At 41.1% G+C, this 26,926-nt stretch overlaps 2 non-coding genes across 2 annotated transcripts; one reads left to right on the forward strand and one right to left on the reverse strand.

Annotated features, from left to right (window-relative positions):
• Positions 1-5,889: 5,889 nt before the first annotated feature.
• On the reverse strand, positions 5,890-6,019 carry LOC126005031 (small nucleolar RNA SNORA22). Its single transcript, XR_007494216.1, has one exon. It is a non-coding gene; the product is annotated as a small nucleolar RNA SNORA22 (small nucleolar RNA).
• A 7,524-nt stretch (positions 6,020-13,543) lies between these two features.
• On the forward strand, positions 13,544-13,676 carry LOC126005086 (small nucleolar RNA SNORA51). Its single transcript, XR_007494264.1, has one exon. It is a non-coding gene; the product is annotated as a small nucleolar RNA SNORA51 (small nucleolar RNA).
• The last annotated feature ends 13,250 nt before the right edge of the window (positions 13,677-26,926 follow it).

The raw sequence follows: 26,926 nt of genomic DNA on the forward strand, positions 1-26,926 counted from the left end.
CCTGATGATTAGTGATGTGGAGCATTTTTTCATGCGTCTTTTGGCCATTTGTATTTCTTCTTTGTCAAAGTGTCTGTTCATTTCTTCTCCCCATTTTTTGATGGGATTAGATGTTTTTTTCTTGTAAAGTTCTGTCAGTGCCTTGTATATTTTGGAGATTAGCCCCTTATCTGATGGGTATTGGGTGAATAGTTTCTCCCACTCAGTGGTTGGCTCTTGTATCCTGGGCACTATTTCTTTTTAGGTGCAGAAGCTTCTCAGCTTAATGTATTTCCACCTGTTAATCTCTGCTTTCACTTGCTTGGAGAGTGCAGTTTCCTCCTTGAATATGCCTGTAGTCTCAATGTCCTGGAGTGTTTTGCCTATGTGCTGTTCTATATGTCTTATGGTTTTGGGTCTGATATCGAGGTCTTTAATCCATTTGGATTTTACCTTCGTACATGATGTTAGCTGGGGGTCTAAGTTCAATTTTTTTGCAAGTGGCTATCCAGTTGTTCCAACACCACTTGTTGAAGAGGCTTTCCCTACTCCATTTAGGATTTCCTGCTCCTTTATAAAAAATTAGGTGATTGTATGTCTGGGGAACATTTTCTGAGTATTCAAGCCTATTCCACTGATCTGAGGGCCTGTCCTTATTCCAATACCATGCTGTTTTGATAACTATTGCTTTGTAGTAAAGTTTAAAGTTGGGGAAAGTAATTCCTCCCATATACATTTTCCCAATGATTGCTTTAGCTATTCGAGGGTGTTTATTTTTTCAAACGAATTTCAAAAGTGCCTGATCCACTTCTTTGAAGAATGTCAAGGGTATCTTTGGAGGGATCACATTAAATCTGTACAATGCTTTGGGGAGTATTGCCATTTTGATGATGTTAATCCTGCCAATCCATGAGCAGGGTATGTGTTTCCATTTCCACGTATCCTCTATTATTTCTTGGAGCAGAGTTTTATAGTTTTCTTTGGATAGGTCCTTCACAGTTTTAGTCAAGTTGATTCCTAGATATTTGAGTTTGTGTGGCACTATTGTGAATGGGGTTGTTTTCTTAATGTCCATTTTTTCCTTATTACTATTGGTGTATAGAAAGGCCATTGATTTTTGTGTGTTAATTTTGTAGCCTGCCACCTTGCTATATGAGTCTATTGTTTCTAGAAGCTTTTTGGTAGAGTCTTTAGGGTTATCTAAGTAGAGTATAATGTCATCTGCAAACAGTGAGAGCTTGCCTTCTTCCTTTCCTATCTGGATTCCCTTGATATCTTTTTCTTGCCTAATCGCTATAGCGAGTACTACCAGTGCTATGTTGAATAAGAGTGGTGAGAGAGGACAGCCTTGTTTTGTGCCAGAATTTATAGGGAAGGCTTTTAGTTTTTCTCCATTGAGGATAATATTTGCCTCTGGCTTGTGGTAGATGGCCTTAACTATTTTGAGAAAGGTTCCTTCCATTCCCATCTTGCTGAGAATTTTGATCAAGAATGGGTGTTGGACCTTATCAAATGCTTTCTCTGCATCTATTGATATGATCATGTGGTTTTTATTTTTCTTGTTGCTGATGTTGTGTATTATGTTGATAGATTTACGGATGTTAAACCATCCTTGCATTCCTGGGATGAAACCTACTTGATCATAGTGGATGATCTTCTTAATGAGGCATTGAATCCTATTTGCCAGGATTTTGTTGAAGATCTTTGCATCTGCATTCATCAGCAATATTGGTCTGCAGTTTTCTTTTTTCATAGCATCTCTGTCTGGTTTAGGTATCAAGGTGATGTTAGCTTCATAAAAGCTGTTTCGAAGTGTTTCCGTTTGTTCAATTTCATGAAAGAGTCTTGCCAGGATTGGTAGTAGTTCCTCTTGGAAAGTTTGAAAGAATTCATTAGTGAATCCATCTGGGCCTGGGCTTTTGTTTTTGGGCCTGGGCTTTTGTTTTTGATTACCGTTTTAAGTTCATCAATGGTGATGGGGGTATTTAGATATGCTACATCCTCTTCCTTCAACCGTGGAAGATTATAAGAGTCCAAGAATTTATCCATTTCTTCCAGGTTCTCATTTTTAGTGGCGTAGAGTTTCTCAAAGTAGTTTCTGATTATCCTTTGAATCTCTGTCATATCAGTAGTGATCTCCTCTTTTTCATTTCAAATACGAATTATCAAGTTTCTCTCTCTCTTTCTTTGTTAGGTTTGCCAGTGGTCTATCAATCTTGTTTATTTTTTCAAAGAACCAACTTCTGCTTTCGTTGATCTTTCGGATTGTTTTTTGGGTTTCCACTTCGTTGATTTCTGTTCTCAGCTTTGTTATTTGCGGGGTCCTGAAGCCCCCCAGGGGGGCCCGGCCAGCAGGAATTAGCTGGGAAGACTTCTCAGACAACCGCACTCCTATTTTGCTGGGTAGAAGAACAACCACACCTGTAAAAATCTGAGAGAGGTTAATAATAAAGACCTAAGGCAATATCTCACTGCTCAAAGGCAACTTTATTTGACTACAGCTCCTTCTTATATAGTGAAGGAGAAGGGGGCAGTACAAAGGTGATGTCAGTCATACTTTTGGCGCGAAGGCCCATACAAGGCAAGGATGTATTTCAGGTTTCAAGGAACAAAGAAAGTAAATCATGCTCTAAATAAGGAAGTGGGCAGTGGGCTAGGGGGCTGGATGACCTTCAAGTTATGATGAACGTGCTGTTTCTATGGAAATTTCTAGTGACCTTCTAGCTGCATTCCTAATTGCTTGACTATCAGGAGCTGGTGCAAGATGTGCTTGCCTCAGTGATCTTGAACAGACAATGTAGCATACACTTATTGATAACAGCCTAGTTCACTCCGGAATATAGTTGAGGGAGTAAGACCTCATTTCTGGGAATGGTACCGGGCCGTGTTGCTCTCCTCCGGGCTACAAGATTAATTATCTCTTGCAGCTGCACATTCCTTTCTCTTTGGCCCAAGAACTTACAGCAAGACTGCATGTAGCCTTTAGGTGAAAGGCTGGATTATGGCAGAAAGAACAGCAAAATGGCCTCAAACAAGTCACAGTCCCCAACATCTCCCCCTTTCTCTTCTAATAAAAGAAGGAAAGTCGTGAGCGGGTGGAAGAACCGTGTCTTAGGCTACAAGGTTTGACCAGGTCGGACACGGCCAAAGCCACATTTAAAAGATGGCTACAGGCGCTGTGGGTGTGCACAGAGATTTGAATTATGCGTTGTAGCCTTTTAGGGCCGTGTCCTAACTGGGACCTTGCTAATCCCGTCGTAGGTGTCTCCACAGCCGAGAGCACAAGTACCGGAGCGAGCTCCGTTTGTTAGCTATGCGCTCTATCTCCTGAAAACTTAGTGGCTGGAAGGGCGGCTTGGTGACAAAAGCCAAGTTTTCACAGGAGTCACGTTGGGTTAACTGTTGGTAGTGAACTTGAACAGAGGTTTTTGCCGTCTCATCTACCTGGTTTTTAACAAGGGCAGTAAGTTTGCGGAAAGCCCATGGGTCAAAGGAAAGGAGCAGCATGAGGCTAATAAGAGGGCCCAAAATAGTGGACAGTAATGTATGTATCCAAGGAGAAGAGAAAAACCAACCCTGTTACCAACCTTGTTCTTCATCGAAATGTTTTTGGAAGTCTTTTATACCGTCACCAATGTGTTGAACGCTATTCCTAACTAATCCAGTTTTGTCTTTGAAAATACAACATTGTTCCTTAAGGGCTACACAGACTCCCCCCTCTTTCATAAGGGCAAAATATAGAGCACGACGATTTTGAAGAACTATATTAGCAAGGGAACTAACAGTATCGTAGGGGTTGAGGAGAGAAGCTAAGCTAACAGCGTTCATAATATGGGTCTGTGAGGGCTAGAGCAGAGGCATTTATAAGATTTAAAATAACTTGAGAGGAGGAGGATGGGCTAGAAGGCAGAGTTTGTAGCTCACAACCTGCACAACAGTGAGTTAATGACGCTGAGGCTGAATTTTCCAGAGAAGAAGTTCAGAGTCAGTGGTGTAGATAGGAGGTTCAAACGTTGTGATGCTTTCATAAAACGGCGAAACTGGTGAATTGCAGATTCAACAGTGTTCATAGCTGGTGTTGGAGAGTGCTTGGGTAGAGGCATTGACCATTTGCAGGATGAGGATAAAGGTGGAAACCGGACCAACAGGTTTGATGGTTATTTTAGGCATTAACAAAGCTAAAACATAATAATCATGATAAGCAAGAAACATTTCAGTAACAATATGGGGAGAAAATTTAGTGGAGCAAACAAAATAAGTGGAGTTGGGGGCTTCAATGAAGATGGAAGAGTTGTTAACAATAATGGTTTGATTGCAAATGTCTGATTGTTGAACAGGGGGGCACATATATGGTTTGAGTAAGCAAAGTTCCACGACCGTGACTTGTTTGCAATGGAGGTTGTTGGTGGCAATGGTGGGCATCAAGGCAGCTAGGCAGAGTGCTCAATTCAGCATTGTCAAAGGTGGAGTCAGTTAGAAACAGGTTTGCAGGAATGGCGGCTAGCAGGAGGTTTATAAGAAAACAGCTTGGCAGGAGGCAAAATGGTTACTTCATATAAAAATTAAGAATTTACTTAGTTTTTTGGCTTGGGTTTACAGGCAGAAAACATTAGCAATTTACATTACACTAGTTATTTTTGAATACCACGGGAATGTTATTTGACCTCTGTTAGACTTTGGCATAAAAGAAATTTTATAATTAACAATTGCTAATTAAAAAAATTTTTTTAAACTGAATATAAAGGATTTTTCTTAAACTTTTAGTTATTATGTTAAAGCTGGATGCTATTTTTTAGCCATAAATACATATTCTATAGGCCTGAACTTACACATAACAGGAAAGCCGGGTGACTGCAAAGTCCAGAAATTCTCCAGGGAAAAGTTATCCCCGATGGCCATTGAGAAATCTGGGGTTTGCCATCTCCCACACCTTCCGCCATGTTCTTAGAAGGACAAAGCTAGCTTAATACATAATTTTTAACACATGATTTTTAGTTGCAAGATGCCAGTCTGTGAACTGACCAGACTGAACCAGGTTGAAAAAATTAATTGAAATTTGAAAAATGGATAAGGCTTTAAAAATTGTATTATTATAAAATGTAGAGATAACAAATAAACAGACAAAACAAAACAACACTAAACACAACATTTTACACTTGTGGCCACTTTCATTCATCACAACAGACAGATAAACAGATAAAAGGAGTGATTTAAGACTAAATTATAAAAAATTGACAAGCGCTTTTAAATATTTAGTTAGCATGTTTGTGAGAAGAAGAAAAGAAAAAGAGAAAAAGAAAAAAAATTTTGTAGAAAAACTTTTTTAGTTTTGAGAAGTACTTAATGTAGATGGAGTGGAACTTTGCTGAAAATAAATTTTAAGGTTTAGATTTAACACAAAACATTTTTAAAACAATTTTAATTTGAAGTTTAAAACATTAAGTAAAATGGTTAATGAGCACTGTAGAAGGAGTCTCTACTTGGAAGTATGAAATGATTTGCTGTAAATGAATAGGTTTTCTTTAAATTGGTTTTGCAGTAGAACAGTAAGACAGCTGCAATAAAGTGTTAAAAATTTTATGATTAAACACAATAGCATGAACTATGATTATTAAAGGTATAAAAACTGATTTTAAAAAACAAACAACTGTTTTTACTATGAAGACTTTAAGTGAATAATTTGTAAAAAATATTATATACTAAATTAACTAAATGCTTAGATTATTATAAAATATAGTTAAAGACATCTGATGCATTTACACACCTAGAACTTAAGACTAAAATTATATTTAATACTAGTTAATTTGCTTATAAAGTTTAGTTACTTTTATATATTACTTATAAAATTATATATAATATATTTTTCATTTATATTATTTTTTCACTGCGACACAAATATACAGATTTGTATAATGTGCTGATATTTTGAATGCACTTAAAATAATAGTTCTTTCAATGCAGAAATAAAGAACAACCATTGCTGTAGCACAAAGTTAAAACTAAGGGTACTATAAAGCACACCTAGGTGTTTACTGTGCATTAAATTAACTATATTGTTTAAAAAGGCTAACCACACTATTTTTCACATAATTTTGTAAATACTTTAAAAATTAAAATAAAACTTTTAATAGAAATATAAGACTTAAATTTAACACTTTTGTGTTCGGTTGGATTTTAAAACACAAAGAAGTTTTTCTTTTACCAACATTTTGTTATCTGTAAAGTGACAGAATCATGACCTTGCTCTAAAATTTTCTGAGAGGCAAAAAAAAAGTTTATTGCCCTTATCTTCATGTTGCTTTTTAATGTTTTAATAATTACTTTACACCACTTAATGCACTAAACCTAATAACACATATCTGACGAAGTGTAGGGCTGACAAGGTGAAGCAGAGTCTTTCACTGATAACTCGGGGAGGGGCCAGCACAGTTAACAGCAGGAAGGCTAGAGGCAAATTATTTACAGTCCGCAGGGTGTAATGATATAGAGAAAAAAAAGCAATCTTTTAAGATTAATTACTAATTTATTGGAATTAGAGGGAATGGCAACTGAAGAGGGGAGTCTGGGTTGCAAAAGTACCATGGGGATCATGGTTTTATTAATTGATTTGAGAATATGCAAGAGATGCTACTTTTCAGATTTATTTTGAATAACAAAGATTGGGTATTTCAAGGTGAATTGGAAGGCTTAAAGTGGGAGTGGCAGGGCCTGAGCTGGCTGTTTCCCAAGGCTGGCAGGAAAGAGGCTGAAGGAGGCTGAGGGCTGGTTTGAGCAAAATGTACTGAGTAAAAGGTACATTAGGCTCAGAAGTTTTAACAGCAAAGTGTAGATATCGCAAGGTTTTATGGCTTAGCAGATGATACTTTGTAATTATCCTGCTTACTGTGCCCTTAGAATTTTTTGTAGGCACTGCAGCAGTTTCTGTTTTATGGCACTCAGCCTCACTTTTATTAGTTTGTTCCTTTGAATTCTCAAGAGGGGGGGCCTGGCCGTAGAATGCAGTGGGCAGAGGACAGACAACTATAGATTTAGGAGGGGGGGGGAAACGCCTGAAGGGCAGAAACCTGTGAATTAAGAGAAGCAGCCTGTTTTTGAAGGCTTAAGATTTGTTTAAGATTTTCAATTTGGCCAAGTAGTTTCATTTCTATAGCTTTAAGAGGGGGAGCGGTGAGAGGAGGGAATCTGCCATGGTTAGGGACTGAACGTCTTGGGCATTTAGAATTTTTCCCCTGGGGTGCGGGGGATTAGTGGGAGGCGTTTGAGAAGGTAGCTGCGGAGGCTGCTGAGCAGGCGGGGGGGGGGAACTTTTTCCATTAGGGAGAAAGACAGGAAAGGTAGTAGCACTGGTTTTTGAGCTAAGAGCATTATCAAGTTTGTTAGAGAGGTGAGACACCATGGATGTAATTGTGGTGAGTTGGGAACTCAAGTCAGAAAAGGGGGGGGGGGGGGGAAGAAAGCAGCAACAGTTTGTTGCCGCGTGTGGGGGAGCTGCTGGAATGCTGGCTCTGGGGAGCGACTTCCAGGCATAGAGGGCAGCAAGAGCCATGTTGGCAAGCTGGGACCTGGAAAGTGTGTGCTGTACCTTTAAGGTATGAAAAGAGGCGAGGCCAGCTATAAGAGCTTAGAGATCAGGATTCCTGCCTATCTGCAAGGGCTTTGCAGCGGAAAAAAAAGTTAACTTCCCAAGAGACAAAGAGTTCAGCTATTAGATTCTAAGCAGGAGAGCGTGTAAGGGGCTTGGGGGCCATAGGAGGTTACGGCTTGAAACGGCTCTTTGAGGCTTTTCTAATTAAAGGCTTTGTATTGTTGCAATTGCTGGCTAAGGAGGGGAGGGTGGTGAGGGGAGTAAAGGTTTTGGTGGAACTGGGACGGAGCTGAGACTAGGGAAGTGAAGGGCTGTTTAGGATTTTGCACAGAGGGTGCAGTGGCAGAAGTAAAGATGAAGGGTCAGAAGAGGAAGGAAACTGAGAGACAGAGTCAGAGCGAGAGGGAGCCTGGGAACACTAGATTTCTGGTAAACATCATGAACAAACATTAAAAAATTACAAATATCTTTTTTGGTAACCTCTATATGTCTGGCTTTCAACTCAGACTGTATATATTTAATGAATTTAAGTTCAGTACTCAACGAAACACCCATGGAAGTGAAGCCAACGGGCGAAGCCCCAAGAGCCAATCAGGGGCGGTGATCAGAACGACTGAAAAAACTGCAGTTTAAATTTTTGATTAAGGCTAACTCGTTTCAACGCTTACCCGGATGGGGTATTCCTGCGATTTATGAAACAGCTCCGGACTCGCCGACCCATAGTCATTCGGGGTGTGGCGGTGGTCTTCGAGCCCAGCGTTGGGCGCCAAAATGCGGGGTCCTGAAGCCCCCCAGGGGGGCCCGGCCAGCAGGAATTAGCTGGGAAGACTTCTCAGACAACCGCACTCCTATTTTGCTGGGTAGAAGAACAACCACACCTGTAAAAATCTGAGAGAGGTTAATAATAAAGACCTAAGGCAATATCTCACTGCTCAAAGGCAACTTTATTTGACTACAGCTCCTTCTTATATAGTGAAGGAGAAGGGGGCAGTACAAAGGTGATGTCAGTCATACTTTTGGCGCGAAGGCCCATACAAGGCAAGGATGTATTTCAGGTTTCAAGGAACAAAGAAAGTAAATCATGCTCTAAATAAGGAAGTGGGCAGTGGGCTAGGGGGCTGGATGACCTTCAAGTTATGATGAACGTGCTGTTTCTATGGAAATTTCTAGTGACCTTCTAGCTGCATTCCTAATTGCTTGACTATCAGGAGCTGGTGCAAGATGTGCTTGCCTCAGTGATCTTGAACAGACAATGTAGCATACACTTATTGATAACAGCCTAGTTCACTCCGGAATATAGTTGAGGGAGTAAGACCTCATTTCTGGGAATGGTACCGGGCCGTGTTGCTCTCCTCCGGGCTACAAGATTAATTATCTCTTGCAGCTGCACATTCCTTTCTCTTTGGCCCAAGAACTTACAGCAAGACTGCATGTAGCCTTTAGGTGAAAGGCTGGATTATGGCAGAAAGAACAGCAAAATGGCCTCAAACAAGTCACAGTCCCCAACAGTTATTTCCTTCTGTCTCCCTATTTTTGGGTCCTTTTGTTGAGCACTTTCTAGTTCTATTAGCTGTGTCATTAAGCTACTCAGGTAAGCTCCTTATTCTTTCCTGATGTGTGCTTGCAAAGCTATAAATTTTCCTCTCAGTACTGCTTTTGCTGTGTCCCATAAGTTCTGATAGTTTGTGTCTTTATTGTCATTTGTTTCCAGGAACCTTTTGATTTCCTCCTTGATTTCATCTCAGACCCACTGGTTATTCAGTATGAGGATGTTTAACTTCCAGGTGTTAAAGTTTTTCTTCTGAGTCCCTTTGGAATTCACAAATAATTTCAGAGCCTTGTGGTCAGCAAAGGTAGTCTGCAAAATTTCTATCTGCTTGATATTATGGAGGTATGTTTTATGTGCCAACATGCAGTCTATTCTGGAGAATGTCCCATGTACATTGGAGAAGAATGTGTATCCAGGTTTCTGGGGATGGAGTGTCCTATATATCCACTAGGCCTCTTTCTTCCATTTCTCTTTTCAGGTCTAGTATATTCTTGTTGGGTTTCAGTCTTGTTGACCTATCCAGTGTTGACAAAGCCGTGTTGAGGTCCCCAACAATTATTGTGTTGTTATTGATATTATTTTTCAGATTTGTTAACAGTTGTATTAAATGTTTTGCTGGCCCCTCATTCGGTGCATATATGTTTAGGAGAGTTATTTCTTCCTGATCTGTGGGGAGCCTAGCTGATAAACCTAGAACATAAAGACACCTCAGTAATTCCTAATCTGGTCACCCACATGACCAAAGGCGCCCATGCCTTGAGGACAAAGGAAATAGACAAAGTAATTCAGAGCAGCCCAATATATCCAGCCAGAAAGAAAGATATAGAGGAACTTGCCTTTGTGTTAGCAAACATTATTAAGATTACAGCTGAGGTTCTATTTATACTTGTTGAGTATAATTTATAGAACTCTGTTTGAATCTTATGCCTTTTAGTAAAACATGCTCAGGTCTACCTCTTTGCCCCTCCCTATTACCTGCCCCAGTTTATGCTAATGAATGCTTGTAACTGTGATTGGTGGAAAACTTGTAACACCTCTGACGTGTTTCAGCCCTTAAAAGCTGATCCCCCAACAATAAACTTCCCTTTTTGAACAGCATGCGTTGTCTTGAAGACTTCTCTTACTAATTTCTCTAGTTCTTCTTTACAGGTCGGTTCTGCTCGAGTGAACCCACTAATAACTAGCAACCTCCATTTCCACACCCCCGCGGGTCGGGGGTCTCCTATGGGAGGTTGCACTGCTCTACATACCCCTTGATTAATATAAAATGTCCATCTTTGTCCCTTACAACCTTCCTGAGTATAAAGTTTGCATTATCTGATATTAGTATGGCCACTCCAGCTTTTTTATGGGTGTTGTTTGCTTGGATAATTTTTCTCCAGCCTTTTATTTCGAGTCTATGTTTGTTCTGACTATTCAGGTGCATTTCTTGTAGGCAGCAGAAGGTTGGATTGAGTTTTTTGATCCATTTAGCCACTCTGTGTCTCTTAACTGGTGCATTTAGTCCATTGACGTTGAGAGAAAGAATTGTCCTGGGATTTAACGCCATCTTTATTTCAAAATTTGGTGTGTCTTTTGGGTAGTCTTGTCTTAAATTAGGTCTTTCAGTTTTTCTCTTAAGACTGGTTTTGAGCCTGTAAAGCTTCTGAGCTGTTTTTTTTTCTGTGAAACCATGTATTCTTCCATCAAACCGGAAAGTGAGTTTTTCTGGGTACAGTATTCTAGGTGAAGCATTCATTTCATTCAGTCTTTTCACAATATCCCACCACTGCTTTCTGGCATTGAGTGTTTCTGGTGACAGGTCTGCTGTAAATCTCAAGGATGCTTGCTGAACGTAATTTCCCCTTTTTTTATCTTGCTGTTTTCAGAATTCTGTCTCTATCTGTGGGATCTGTCATTGTGACTACGATGTGTCTTGGGGTAGTTTTTCTGGGGTCTCTTTTGGTTGGTACTCTTCAAGCATTCAGGATTTGATCACATATATTCTTTAGCTCTGGAAGTTTCTCTTTAATAATGTTCTTGACCGTTGATTCTTCCTGGAAATTTTCTTCCTGGGTCTCTGGGACTCCAGTGATTCTTAAGTTGTTTCTGTTGATCTTATCATAGACTTCTATTTTCATCTGTTCCCATTCTTTGACTAATTTTTCCATTGTCTGTTCATTTGCTTTAAGTTTTTTTTTCCAATCTCTCCTGCTGTGTGGAATTGTTATTTATCTCATCTTCCACAGCACCAAGTCTATTCTCAGCTTCTGATACCCTGTCCCAGAGCTTATCCATTTTGTCATTCACTTCGTTTACTGAGTTTTTCAGGCCTGTTAGTTGACATGTTATTTCAGTTTGGAGTTTTGTGATTTCTGTCTTCATATTTTCTTGGTTCTTATTAGTGTTCTGTTCAACTCAATCCATGGTTTCTTTGAGTTCGTTGAGCATCTTCCATATTGCTAGTCTAAAGTCCTTATCTGAGAGGTTGGTAAGTTGGTTGGTTATTATCTGGTCATCAGAGTTGTCATCTTCATTCTCTGTTTCTGATGCTGGCCTGCGTTGTTTCCCCATTGTCACACTTGTATTGTGGGTTTTTCTACGTGTTGTGGTGGTATTCATTGGCTAAATGATGCAGACACATACTCCTCTGGCTACATCCTTTCTGGATGGGTTGACTTGCCTCCAAGGGAGGGGAGTCCTCCGTGGATGAAGCCTCACACAGGATCAAATCTTGGGCCCCAGCATGCAGCAGAAAAGACAGTCCGGAGAGAAATGCTGGGATTCAGTGATCCAGCACAGTTCTTAGTGTGATTTTTTTCTTCTTGTTGCGATGGTGTTCTTTTCTTAGAAAGAGCGGGCCCGGAGAGATAGCACAGTGGCGTTTGCCTTGCAAGCAGCCAATCCAGGACCAAAGGTGGTTGGTTCAAATCCCGGTGTCCCATATGGTCCCCCGTGCCTGCCAGGAGCTATTTCTGAGCAGACAGCCAGGAGTAACCCCTGAGCACAGCTGGGTGTGGCCCAACCCCCCCACCCCCCAAAAAAAGAGCGCACAGCCCACTCCCAAGAGGTTCACGCAACAGGATAGTAAACAAACACACACAGGCAGCACTCACAATTTTTCACAGTTGGGCCCCACTGGCAGGCGTAGTTTCGTGGATTTTCCCAGCCTGACGTCACAAACGAAAATATTTTCATATACAACAGTACTTTGTTTTCTGAAAGCAGAAAAGTTGCAATCCAGGCCTGGAGAGATAGCACAGTGGTGTTTGCCTTGCAAGCAGCCGATCCAGGACCAAAGGTGGTTGGTTCGAATCCTGGTGTCCCATGTGGTCCCCTGTGCCTGCCAGGAGCTATTCCTGAGCAGACAGCCAGGAGTGACCCCTGAGCACTACCGGTTGGGGCCCAAACCCCCCCCCAAAAAAAGAAATGTTGCAATCTGTGAAAGTAACTCATAGAAAAGTTTCAAAGCTCTCCCTCGACTCAATCAATGGCTTCTATGTGATACAGAACATCTTCAGAGTCAACGTTTAGCTCAGAAAAAAATTCCTGAAATTGTCTGTGGTTTACTGCATGAGCTCTAATGAAGTCAACACAAGATACCACAATTTTCATAACAGAGTCCCACTTCAGTGATTTACAACACGCTTGTTGATGGATGAGGCAGTTATGGCTATTGGATAAGAATGGTTATTTTTGTCCATCTCTTGGTTAATGTAAGCAATTACTTTTTTTAGAGCCCACCATGCTATGAGAACCATCAGTTGTCACGCTGGCTAGTTTAGCCCAGTCCAGCTCCAAATCATTCAGTTTGGCAAACCTTTTCATAGATATCCTCGCCTGTAGTTGTTCCTTTGATACTTTGCAGTCCAATAAGCTCTTCTGTGACTTCAAAATAATTATTGTTCCCACAAATAAAAATTAGAAGTTGTGCAGAATCATGAACATCATTGCTTCCTTTGAGTCCCAAGGAAAAATATGAAAGATTTTTGGTGGAGTTTTGCAAATGCTGATGCAAATTGTCTCCCATTTCTTCAATCCTCAGTGTAATTGTAGGTACTGAAAGACTCGCTGTACTAAATAAATCGGCCTTCTCTGGACACATCTCTTTGGCAATGGAAAGAAGGAATTGTTTAACAAATTGTTCCTTACTGGAGGGTTCAGCTCCTGACATGAAGCTCACCACAGGAATCATTTAGTGCAGTCACAGAAATAATTACACTGAGAACTATCATAACAAAATGTGACTGAATGAGGGAAGTAGAAAGCCTGTCTAGAGTACAGGCCTGTGTGGGGTGGGGAGGAAGGACACTTGGGATATTGGTCATGGGAATGTTGCACTGGTGAAGTATTGTTTTGTGTATCTCTCTCTCTCTCTCTCTCTCTCTATATATATATATATATATGTATATATATATATATATCAAAAAAAGAAAAGAAAAAAAAGATAAGGCCTCCCAATTCTTACCACAGGCTGTGTTCTTTACATTGACTGTATAGAAAGAGGAGGTACAGTAAATGCACCCCATCTATACTTCAACCCAGGCCCTTTGCCTGGTCTGTATTGTGAATTGGGGGACAAAAAAATTGTTCCTTCACGAATGGTCTGCCAGTGCATGAATGCCAGTGCATGCATGCCAGTGCACGACAACTTGAAAACCTACTCGCAGTGATAAAATATTTAGCTGCTTCTGCTTCACAAAAGTATTTTGCTGAGTTGTCAATGTAGTTTTAAGGTGTTCTTTTATTTTTTTTTTTGTTTGCTTGTTTTTGGATCACACCGGCATTGCTCAGGGTTACTCCTGGCTCTCCGCTGAGAAATCGCTCCTGGCAGGTTCAGGGGACCATATGGGATGCCGGGATTCAAACCACCGTCCTTCTGCATGCAAGGCAAATGCCCTGTCTCCATGTTATCTCTCCAGCTTTAGTTTTAAGTTTTAATATTTTATCTTTTCCCACTTCTATGACAAAATAATCATATTTATTTTATGTTAAGTTTCATAGTGTCGACGCAAATTGTATTCTTTGAACACAGGCACTATTTTCGGGCATATCAGACACGCAGCTCTTTCCTTGTACTGCATGAAAAAGTAATCAAAAGTCCAATGTTTTTTGAATATCCTACACTCTGAGTCAATTTTTCTCTTTCTTGACACCATTGTTTCCAGGGATTTCAAATTACTATAACTCTGAAAATTCTTTTCTGTGAGAGAGGCAAAGGTCCTGAAATGCCTGAGTAAGGTCTAGGACTCAGTGTGCTTCCCTGAATAATGCACAGTCCTATATCTCACCAGCCATTCATTCTCAGGGTGACCAGAAATAGAGAGAATGTGGTAGATTCCCCTTTTGAAGCAGGGTCTCCTCTAATGCTCATCCAATGTGCTGCTGGAATAAAAACTGTCCTGCCATATGGTGAGCGTCCCTTAGCCAAGGGTGATGGTAAAGGATCCTACCACATAACCACATACCTCAGCGGTCATGTTTGTGGAGCTGCACAACGTCACCTGGGCTTTGTTCTGTCCCAAGGAGGCAGCAATGGTCCAGCCACACTCATGACTAGAAAAATCATCTTCCTTTTTAGCTTTTGAAAAGCACCAAAATCCACCTTCAAGACACAATTTGCATTCCTCCCACATGCAAAATACAGTCCCTCTCAGTCTCCTTCCATTCCAGGCTCAGCGCAGAATCTTAGGTCTCTGCAGTTTGGGAGAGGCTCCATTGAGCATTGTGAGTGCTGCACTGTTAATGTTGATGATTGGGGCCTGGGCATGAGGACAGATCACTTCCACCTCAGCTATAGTGCATGTTGGTGGCATAGGCACAGGGAACTTCTTGACAGACTTCTGATGGTAATCAGGACCACAAATCAGCACTGACCTACAGCAGCAATCAGTGTTCACATATAGCTAAACCAATAAATATTTTTCATTTTTCCCAACTCCCCAGTCTCTAACCAAGAATCATTGGATCCTGGTGCCTCCTCTCACTTGGAGGAACTCTGCAGTTAACAGGAGAAAGGGCTCTTTCTCCATGATAGGACACCTACCTGACCCCACTTTCTTGCAGTTGGACAGTCAAAAACCCCCTGTCAGGTGAGCTCATGCCAGACTCTGGCTCAGGAATAGGTGACAGAGAGGACAGAACTGTGCAGGACTTTTTACATCTGTAAAGGCGGGAACTGTGGCAGCAGTGACATACACTGCAGAAGAGGTGATGGCAGTCCTAGTTTGGGGTCCTATGCCCAGCAAGAGGGAGTCCATGATGTGACAGTGACAACTGTGGTCAGCAGCACGTATGAACTGCTTTATGAATATCTCTACACTAAGTTACTTTTCCTTGAACAAGGTCGGAATCTTCTATTTTCTAAAGAAAACCTCAAGAAAAATCAAGAAAGTAGAAAAGTTTTCAGTGAAATATGATGGGATAAGCACATCGCTAAATAAAGGTAGGAACCAGTGATTGCACAGCAGGTAGAGCATTTGTCTTGCATATGGCCAACCCAGGTTTGATTCCAGGCATACCCACACCTGCTAGGTGTGATTTCTGAGCACAGAGCCAGAAGGAACCCCTGAGCACTGCCAGGTGTGGCTCCAAAACAAATAAATTTAAGATCCTTCCTAATGATAATTCATCAATTGGCGATAATGTCAGTGGACAGATTCTAATCCTACTATGATCTGAACGATCCCTGATATAAAGTAATAAAAACTCAAGTCCAAAACTAAATTACTGTCATCTGCTGATGGATGTATAATTCATTATCAGGGGCCAGAGAGATAGCATGAAGGTAGGGTATTTGCCTTGCATGCAGGACAGTTGTTCAAATCCTGGCATCCCATGTGGTCTGTCGACATGGGAGTCTGCTTGGAGCAATTTCTTTCTTTTTTTTTGGGGGGGGGCCACACCCGGCGGTGCTCAGGGGTTATTCCTGGTTGTCTGCTCAGAAATAGCTCCTGGCAGGCATGGGGGACCATATAGGACACCGGGATTCGAACCAACCACCTTTGGTCCTGGATCGGCTGCTTACAAGGCAAACACCGCTGTGCTATCTCTCCAGGCCCACTTGGAGCAATTTCTGAGCATAGATCCAGGAGTAACCCCTGAGCACTGCCAGGTGTGGACCCCCCCAAAAAAAATTATTAATCACTAATTATGTATTTCTTGGGAGAAAAGAAAAATAGTAATATGAAAGCATTATTAAATCTACAGTTATAGTATAGCATGCAGAGACTCAGCACTGGCTGGTGTTCATGAAGAGAACCACCCTGGCCTGGATTCACGCAGAGATCTAGCGCTGACCTAGGTCCATGGAGAGATCCAGCCCTAAACTATGTCCATGCAGATTCCTGTTCTGACATGGTTCCATAAAGATATCCAGCCCTGACTAAGGTTTGAGAAGAGATCTAGCCCTGACCTGGGTTCATGCAGTGATCTATAACTGAAATGGATCCATGGAGAGATCCTGCCTTGACCTGGGTTCATAAAGAGATCTAGCACTTATCTGGGTTCATGCAGAGATCCAACCCTGAAATGGACTCATAAGGACACCCGGCCCTGACAAGGGTTTATAGAAATCAAGCCTTGACCTGGGTCCATGCAGAGTTCTAGCACTAACCTGGTGCTATGGAGAAATTTATCCCTGTCATGCATCCAAGGAGAGATCCAGTCCTCACCTGGGTCCATACAGAGATCCTGCCTGACCTGGATCTATGCAGAGATCTAGCCCTGACCTGAGTCCATGAATAGGTCCTGCCCTGACCTGGGTTCATGAAGATATCTAGTCATAACCTGGATCCATGCAGAGATCCATTCATAAATGTGTCCATAGAGACACCAAGCCCTGACCTCAATTCATGCAGAGACTCTGCCCTGAGTTGGGTCCATAGAGAGGCCCAGTCCTGACCATGTAGAGACCCAGCTCTGACCTGGGTTATGCAGAGACCCAGTCCTAACCTGGGTCTGTGTATTTACCTGAGGTGTCTCTTCCTTCTTGTTCACTGGGTTATGTATCAGGCGAGATAATAGGAATCCATACTTGCATGTCTATGGGTGTTATGACACAACTCCATCTTTTATTGATTCTGGCCCCCTTCCCCCCATCCACAAATTCTACTACAGTTGGGAAATCTTAGTTGCACTTGGGTTCATGGTTTCTCCTATTGTGGGGTCCTGAATTCTGAACAAGGAGAAATGCCATTTTGTAAAGACCACATGTCAAGCTTTTCTTAGGTTCTGAACAAGGAGGGACGCCATTTTGTAAAGACCACATATTCAAGCCTATTTCCATTAACACCACCAAACTACCTATCCATACCAGGTGGCCTATCTGAAAAGGATAGGTAGGAAGGTTCCCTAAATAAAGGCCAATCATTTTGAAGATCAAAAAGCTAGGACCTCCCTATATCCCCTCCCTATATAATCCATTTCACGACCTTGGATGAAGTTCATCTCCTGCCAGAGACAAACCTAACTAGCTAGTTTGGAGCTGTTGGTAGACAGATTAAAGTTTTGTCCATCTTTAATTGTGTGCTCAGGCGGACACAAGGGGAGGAATCTGGTATTGTTCACCAGGGCTGGAGGCTGTTCAGGGATGCCCCACCCTCCCAAGGAAGATTGATTTGACTGCCATCAATTGGTGTTTTCGAGTGTGTGGACATGTGTTTGAGTCCCACTAAGTTCTTGTGTGTTCAAGTTCCACTTGGGTGTGCTAGCATCACCACCAGGGGTGATAAATGGGTTTGAGTCCCACCTGGGACCTTGGGGGTTCAAGTTCCACTGGGGTTTCATTGTGCTTGTGTCCATTGTGATGTTTTCTTTTCTTTTTTTTTTAGGCTAGTCAAATGAAGCAGTGGGAGTGGAGAAGGAACAAAGAAATCTGAAGCTGGCTTTGATCAATTAATTGTAAACACCACTGCACTCGGACCAGCCTGTGCTGTGCTTTCTATCTTGTCTGGTCAGAACATGGAGTGAAATTCTAGGGAGAATGCCACCCCCCTTCAAGGTTGGTAGAATTTGGATTCAGTTCAGAAAAAATTATGTGTAGTGTTAGACTTGTGTGTTTGTATAGCTTGATTTGAGAGTCTGATAGTATTGCTCTCCTACTGACATGCCATAAAGCAGTGTGGAGGGATTGTGGAAACCAAGGTCTCACAGGTGTTCAAAGGTTTCAAAGGTCATCAGGATGTAAATTTGTTCTGGAGCAATTCTGTATTTTCACATCAATCTCAGCTCCTTTGCTGCCAATCTTAGGTGGGGCAGAGGAAGACTTACTGAGGTTATCTACATGTGTATAGAGAAAGGGGTAGGGAGGAATAAAAAAATCATAGAAGGAATTGGAGGCCAGGAGAAAGCCTGGCTGCTTTCCAATGGTGAGAATTGGCTGGAGAGAGGAAAATGGCTGTATTAAAACCCAAACCAAGCAGGCTAGAGTAATTGATCCTGTTAGTGATAAAGGTTGCTCGCACTTTCCCCCTAGGCAAACTAAGAAACTTACTAAACAAAATTGAGCTATTTTAAATTCAACTGAAGGAACTTTCTCTATTTTAGAGGTTTCTACGGATAAAAAAATTGGGCAGTAAAATGTTGCAAATTAATGTGGTTAGCTTTTTTTTATACAGTATTACTAATTTTGTAAATTCGTGATAGTTTTTATTTGTTTGTTTTTGGGTCACATCGACGGTGCTCATGGGTTACTCCTGGCTCTGTACTCAGAACTCACTTCTTGCAGGCTCGGGGGACCATATAGGATGCCAGGATTCAAACCAGGGTTCATCCTGTGTTGGCCACATGCAAGGCAAATGCCTTACCGCTGTGCTATGGCTCCAGCCCAATTCATGATATTGTTAAAGTAATTCAATTCCAGGTCAATTTTGTCACATCAACCAATGTTGAGCTTGAAATATCTTTAAGTGTGAAAATCTCAATGGTACTAGATTGTGAATATCTAAAGGGGAAATCAGTAGAATTCATTTAAAGATCTTTAATAAGTACTGCAAAGAACAATTTGGTCCTGCTAAGTGTAAGATTTTTTAGTAATTTGGCTTCAAATTGGCAATGGGTAGTTTCAAGTTTACTTTCTATAGCCCTAGTGCTGAGTTCTAGGCTGCTAACATGGAAAGCTGATATGCTCTGGGAAGCGGCTGGAGCACCAAGCCAACAATGGCCCTCTCCAGCACACTAAGCTGGATGTCCATGGTTGCTGTGGCAGACAGGGCAACAAGACCACCCATTGGAGGATGAAGAGAGAAAGGGTTAGGAAAAAGAACTGTAGATGAGTGTTTTATGCAAGAAAGATAATGGATGAAGTTGTGAAAAAATGGAGAATTCTGTGAAAGTGTAATCAATTTATTGCAAATTGAAATAGTGGAAAGTTAAAAATAGAACAAAGAAATGTGCAGAAGGTTTGAGGGTCGTGTTAAAAAAAGTATGTTCAAACTGTATAGCTAGAGATGACCTAATGTTTTGTATAGAGAATTCTATGGAGAAGTTTAGAAGCTCTAGACTCAAGTTACAGTGCTCTTAGAGAATTGGACCTATAGAAATTACAGGAAATCAAGTTTTTTCCAAATAGGGTTTAAAGTTAAATGCATAATGGTTATTCTATTTGTTCTGTAAATTGAGAAACATTGCCTTTTCTATTTTCTGATCAATGAATAGGATTGAAAATCATGGACCCCCAATGTGTTTCCTTGTATGGTGGATTTATGTCTTAATTTCATTATTGCTCTAGGTCTCAGTTAATCATGAAATCTTACAATTTAATTTAGTCAAGGTTCACCTGAAAGAAAAATTTCTCATCATATTAATGTTGTTTTTCTTTCTAGGTATACTCATTTAACAACTTCCACTCTTTTTATATTAATGTCATTGCTTTATTTTCCTCAATTTAGGTTTTAAAAGCTGGCATAATGATACTTTTTAGGTGGACTTTCTTCACAGTGCTTCTCGCCTATGATTGACTATTATAGAGTTACTGTTATACAATAACTTTGCATATATACTGTTATACATTTATAGTAGAGATTTCCATATTTGTATTATGCATGAAATTCTCTTTCAGATATGCTCTGCTCTGCCATTAAAATTTTTTTTAATTTGAAATGATTCATCTAAACAGTTGTTGGCTATTACATTTTAAAGTGCTTTTAGTTGATTCAGCTGAATTCCTTTTTCTTTTGGTCTATTTTGGATACTTTCCAACAAATATTTTTTGGTATGAGTGAGTGTTATGGTCATATTTTTTGTGAAGTCTGTATGTGTATGTTTTGTTCAGTGTCTGTCTGTTTTGCATATTTTGTATATAGTTCCCTTTTTCCTAACTTTATCTTCCCCAATTTAGTCTTCCTTATCCTTTCTTCTCTCTTCCTAGTCCTTAACATTTGATTTTCAGGATTTCCTTCACATGTGCAAATCATCTCCTTCACCCACAACTACAAGCCTCCTGATCTCAGCCTGAGGAAGAAATCCATGATTTTTGGAGTTTTGTACCATGTTTGCTGCAAACTTGTTGGAAATGAAGCCGCCTGGAATTTGTGTCACAATGTAATCCCAGAGAAAAAATCTACGGATAGACCCACAGTCTCTGGATCCCAGTTAAACTGTGCTATCTGAATTTCTGGTCTTCCATCCACATCCACAGTGCTATTGTTGATCATTTATACAATGGCTATCCCAAAGAAAATGCACAAGCCCAACCAACTCATGATGGCATTGATATAACGCTTGGGGATGTCCCAACACATGAATGACTATACTGGCCTGTATTCTTCATTCAGCTTGATATTATCTTCTGTACCAGGCTTCACTCCACTTTTCCAGACCCATCAAGTGTCTTTTTGGAGTTCCAGACCCCTCATCTTTACAGATTGGTATTGGACTCTGTAGAAATTTCACCTTTTGTATTTTTCTTATAATTGTAATCCTTTGAATTTATATTTGGTACTACACTTCTTTTGACTATTGTAATTAATGTTTTTCTATTTTAGTTTTTAATCTTAGAAATTGATGTTGTATTACGTTAGGGTTTAAGTCTGCACAGAAGGTTGAATTAGCAACATTAATTTGCCTTTTAGAAAATGTATCTGTAGCCATGAATGTCGTTTATGATTCTTTATATGTTGTAAATGTATGCCCAGTGATAGCCACTGCCTCCCTCAATTCTCATAGTCCAATTATACAGAACTTACTGAAAAAATTACAACAACTTATTCAAAAACGAACTGAATCCATCTTCATCACACAAATTAGAGCCCATTCAGGTCTTCCAGGGTCAATGGCTCAAGGAAATAAAACTGCTGACTTGTTGGCAATGCCTATATTTAAATCACCTGTAGAGGAACATTCAGCCTTACACACATTTGTGTGTGTTTACATGTAAATTACCAAATTCCATGGAAGCAAGCTAGAGAAATTATAGAAAGATGCAAAATATGTGCCCCGTTAGCACAAAAGACTCATATAGCAGGAGCAAACCTAAGAGGCTTACTATCTAACGAATTGTAGCAAATGGATGTAACTCAGACAGACTTATTTCCAAAAAACCGTATCTACATGTGGTGGTGGATACCTATTCTCGATTTATTTGGGCAATCCCTATGTCTTCCCCAAAATCTAAGGCGGTTTGCAGTCTTCTTTTACAATGTTTTTCTGTTATGGGTATTCCGTATTCCATTAAAACTTACAATGGACCTGCCTATATAAGCAAAACTTTTGAATTTTTTGTAAAGAATGGCAGATAAAACATCTTAAAGGAATTCCTCACAATTGTCAAGGACAGGCAATTGTGGAAAGAGCCCACAGAACTCTAAAAACTCAATTGCAAAAGAATAGAAAAAGAGGTTTAATGCCAACTGAGCTGTTATCTTTGACTCTTATCACACTAAATTACCTAAATTTACCCCAAGGGAAGAGCTACACAGCAGGGGAAAGACATTTTAAGGAAGATATTCAGAGATAAGAAACAACAAATATTCCAATTTGGATAAAAGAGGATGAAAAATGGATTGCTGGTTATCTCCTCTTGAGAGGGAGGGGTTATGCTTATGTTTCTTTTTTTTTTTTTTTTTTTTTTTTGGTTTTTGGGCCACACCCGGTGACGCTCAGAGGTTACTCCTGGCTATGTGCTCAGAAGTCGCTCCTGGCTTGGGGGACCATATGGGACGCCGGGGGATCGAACCGTGGTCCGTCCAAGGCTAGCGCAGGTAAGGCAGGCACCTTACCTCCAGCGCCACCGCCCGGCCCCGATGCTTATGTTTCTACAAATGACAACCCTCCCAAGAAATTTTGGGTCCCCTTGTGCTTCGTTAGAAATTGGACTGGCGTGGATGATCAAGGTCAGGTTGCTGGGACTATAGACTTCTCCCCACATCAAGTACAGAGTGCTCAGGATATTAACAGTTGTGGTGCTGCTGAGGTGACGGGGAAAGTAGGTGAGGGATTAAGTTTCATATCCCATATCCTCAGTGAATCTAATAACAGTGAAAAATCCTTACAGTCTGGAACACAAATAGAAAAACAGAAACCTGTTTTCACTGTATTACAAAATTTAGGTAACTCATGTTACATGAACTCAATATTACAATGCCTGTATAATATTATAGACTTGACTCAGTATTTTTATCAAGATCATTATAAAAAAGATATTAACAGAGAAAATCCAAAGGGACATAAAGGTAAATTAGCAGATGAATTTGGTCATCTCATCGAAATCATGGGAAATGGATGTCTCTCTTCCTCTCTCTCTCTTTCCCTCTCTTCCTCCCTCTCTCCCTCTCTCTCTCCGTCTCTCTTCCTTTCCCTCTCTCCCTCTCTCCGTTTCTCTCTTCCTCTCCCTCTTTCCCTCTCTCCCTCTCTCTTTCCCTCTCTCTCCCTCTCTCTCTCCATCTCTCTCTTCCTCTCCCTCTTTCCCTCTCTCCCTCTCCCTCTCTCTCTCACTCTCTCTCTTTCCCTCTCTCTGTCTCTCTCTTCCTCTCTTTCCCTCTCTCTCCCTCTCTCTCTCTCTTTCCCTCTCTCCCTCCCTCCCTCTCTCTCTCCCTCTCTCTCTGCCTCTCTCTTTCTCTCTCTCTCCCACTCACTCTCTTCCTCCCTCCCTCCCTCCCTCCCTTTCTCCCTCCCTCTCACTCTCACTCAGTTCAGGATATCCTCCCAGCGGCGCCAAGGGGACCCTGTCAGTGTCGGGATCAAAGCCACCCGCCCGTCGACTGGACAGTGTCTCTGGTCCTCGGCTTGGAGTTTCTGTCTGTTCGCGCCACATTGTTTCTAAAACGATTCTTTGCGCGGACACGGTACTTCGATGTTGTGCTCACTTCATGTTATTCCCCCAAAGTAGGAGATTTTGAAAGTTTGAGAATTTCAAGAGCTGCTGAAATTGAGTGGATGGAGGGAAGGAGATTAAAAATTGAGTTTGGGGCACTGGACCTATCGATAATACAGCAGGTAGGGCGTTTGCCTTGCACAAGATAGACCTGGGTTCGATCCCAGGCCTCCCATATAGTCCCCCAGCTCTGCATTAAGTCCTGAGTACAGAAGGTGTGGTCCCTACACAAAAAGATATTGGAGGAGTAAAGACCAATGTTAAAGACCCTCTGTAGGGTTGGATATATAAATTTGGATGTTGGATCTATAAATTTAAATTCATATCCAGTCCTCAAGAGTTCTTCTAAAAGTGGGATGAATTAGTCAAGTCCTCCCTGCTGATATTTATGCAGTTTTACAGTGTTTCCAATTTAGATAAATTCCCTCCAGTTCTAAATTCTTGCATTTGACTCCTTTTAATCGCTGAAAAACTGCAAATAGATAGCAATGTAGTAGCCCTGAAAGACGTTGGCTTTGTCAGTGTTTCCTCCTCATTCGGTCAGGCTGGAGCCTGAGTCATCTTTGCCCCTAAAGTATTAGTAGCACTTACATACAATTCATTTCCTACAAATTATTGTTTCTTCCGATCGTTCATTAAGCTAAAACTTTATCTACTCTCGATTTAAAGTTTTCCCATTTTCACAGCTTTCCCCTGCTCTTCTTGGTATAGCACAGCCCTTTACACTTAAGATAGATCTTGCTCTCTATATTTAAACACGTCGTGTTTTATCCTCTTTGGGGAGTGAGGGTATGAGCACAGGACTATATATATGCTGTGCAAGTAAGCACTGTCCTGCTGAGCTACTCCTCCCATCTCAGATGCACCGTTATTGAACTCATCTGCAATATTCAGTATTTTCTCTTAAAATTTCTTTGTCCTTGCCACCATAAACTCACTGGCCTTTATTTACTCTTCTGTAAAAAGTAAAGATATGTAAAGAGTAAAGTTATACCATATGAAGTAAGAAACAAGCACACCATCTTAGGACAGCACTAATGTAGCAACATCCCACCCATCAATAGCTATCATTCTTCCAAGTGCCTTTGAACATTATTTGTTGTTTTTGTTTTATGGGGTCGCATCAGGGTTTTTCTCCTGGCTCCTAGTAGTATATCAGGAGATATATGTTGATCCAGTGTTGATCAAGTAAGCACCTTGATCCCTGTACTGTATCTCAATCCTACCATTTTAACATGATCTGATTCTAATTATACTATTGAACATTTTTATTTAAATTTATTTTTTTGTTTGGGGACCACACACAGTTGTGCTCAGGGCTTGTTTGCTCAGTGCTCAGGAATACTCCTGATGAGACTTGTGGTTCCTTAAATCGAGTATTTTTTGGTTTTTGGCCCACACCCGGCAGCCCTCAGGTGTTACTCCTGACTCTGCGCTCAGAACTCACCCCTGGCAGGAATTGAACCTGAGTCTGTCCTAGGTTGGCCGCATGTAAGGCGAATGTTTTACTGCTGTGTTATCGCCTCAGTCCCCCTTAAATCAAATTTTAAAAACTCCTTTCTTGGGCAGGAGAGATAGCATGGAGGTAGGTTGTTTGCCTTGCATGCAGAAGGATGGTGGTTTGAATCTTGGCATCCCATATGGTCCCTTGAGCCTGCCAGGGAGCAATTTCTGAGCATAGAGCCAGGAGTAACCCCTGAGCGCTGCCAGGTGTGAACCCCCCTCCCCCCCAAAATGATGTTAATATTTTTTAAATTTGGGTTCTTGACTAGTTGCAATTTTTCTGTACTGATGAAAGTAAACAGTTGCAGGGAATGTAGAGATAGTACAGGGATGCATGCATGCCTTGCATGTATCCAACCCCAGTTTTATTTCTGGAACTACATATTGTCCCTTGAACTCTACTAGGTAAACCAGAACCAGGCGTTTCTTGATGTGGTCCCAAACAAAAAATTAGTAATAAAACCAAACACATATAATAAAATAAAAAATTCTTGCCCCATTCTACCTAAAATTTTCTGCCAAATTACCCTACTATTTCTACTATGCTTGAGAAGTCTATGCCATAAAAAAAATCAATTGGGGCTGGAGCAATAGCACAGCGGGTAGGGCATTTGACTTGCATACAGTTGATCTGGGTTTGATATCCAGCATCCCATATAGTCCCCTGACCCTTCCAGGAGTGATTCCTGAGTGCAGAGCCAGGAGTAACCACCAGTGTGGCCCAAAACCAAAAAATACAATAATAAGGGGCCGGAGAAACAGCATGGAGGTAGGGCATTTGCCTTGCATGCAGAAGGACGATGGTTCGAATCCAGACATCTCATATGGTCCCCCAGGTCTGCCAGGAGCGATTTCTGAGCTTAGAGCCAGGAGGAACCCCTGAGCACTGCCGGGTGTGACCCAAAAACAAAAACAAAAAAAATTGACAAAAAAACAATTTAAGTCCCTTATCACAGGTGATAGCACAAGGCTTACTCTTGGCTTTACTCACTTATGGTGGGCTCAGAGGACCATATGGGATACTAAAGTTTGAATCTATTATTGGCCAGATAAATGTTCTACTCGCTGTATTATCTCTCCAACCCCATTTGTGCTTTTTAATTTATTTAATTATATTTTTTTCTTGTAGGGAGTTACTATTGTTAAACCAATAGTTTATGGTAATGTTGCTCGCTATTTTGGAAAGAAAAGAGAAGAGGACGGGCATACCCACCAGTGGACGGTGTGTGTGAAACCATATAGAAATGAGGTAGGAGGGCCCGGAGAGCTAGCACAGCGGCGTTTGCCTTGCAAGCAGCCAATCCAAGACCAAAGGTGGTTGGTTCAAATCCCGGTGTCCCACATGGTTCCCCGTGCCTGCCAGGAGCTATTTCTGAGCAGATAGCCAGGAGTAACCCCTGAGCACCGCCGGGTGTGGCCCAAAAACCAAAAAGAAAAAAAAAAGAAGGGCCTGGAGAGATAGCACAGCGGTGTTTGCCTTGCAAGCAGCCGATCCAGGACCAAAGGTGGTTGGTTCGAATCCCGGTGTCCCATGTGGTCCCCCGTGCCTGCCAGGAGCTATTTCTGAGCAGGCAGCCAGGAGTAACCCCTGAGCAATGCCGGGTGTGGCCCAAAAACCAAAAAAAAAAAAAAAAAGAAATGAGGTAGGCACTTGTTTCTTCTGTAATTGTGTTGTTCATCTGCAGTTGGTTGGCATAAAGATAAAATATATTTCATCATTGTATTTTTAAAATTATAAATAGTTTTATAATAATTTTGTTGTTTTTATTTTGCTCTTGAATTTCAGTACCTGGAATACAACCTAAATACTGTATATTTAAAAGGTACTTATTGAATGAGTAAACTATTCTTACTTAGAACTTTCCAAAATCCATACAAGAACTTACATATGAGTATCTACATAGTGGAATATTACTCGGCAATAAAAAATACAAAAATACATGCTAACTACCAATAAAAGATAATTAGAGAGGCCAGAGAGATAGCACCGCGGTATGGTGTTTGCCTTGCATGCGACAGA

The sequence above is a fragment of the Suncus etruscus genome, chromosome 3, assembly GCF_024139225.1.
Source record: "Suncus etruscus isolate mSunEtr1 chromosome 3, mSunEtr1.pri.cur, whole genome shotgun sequence".
NCBI classification, from domain to species: Eukaryota; Metazoa; Chordata; class Mammalia; order Eulipotyphla; family Soricidae; genus Suncus; species Suncus etruscus.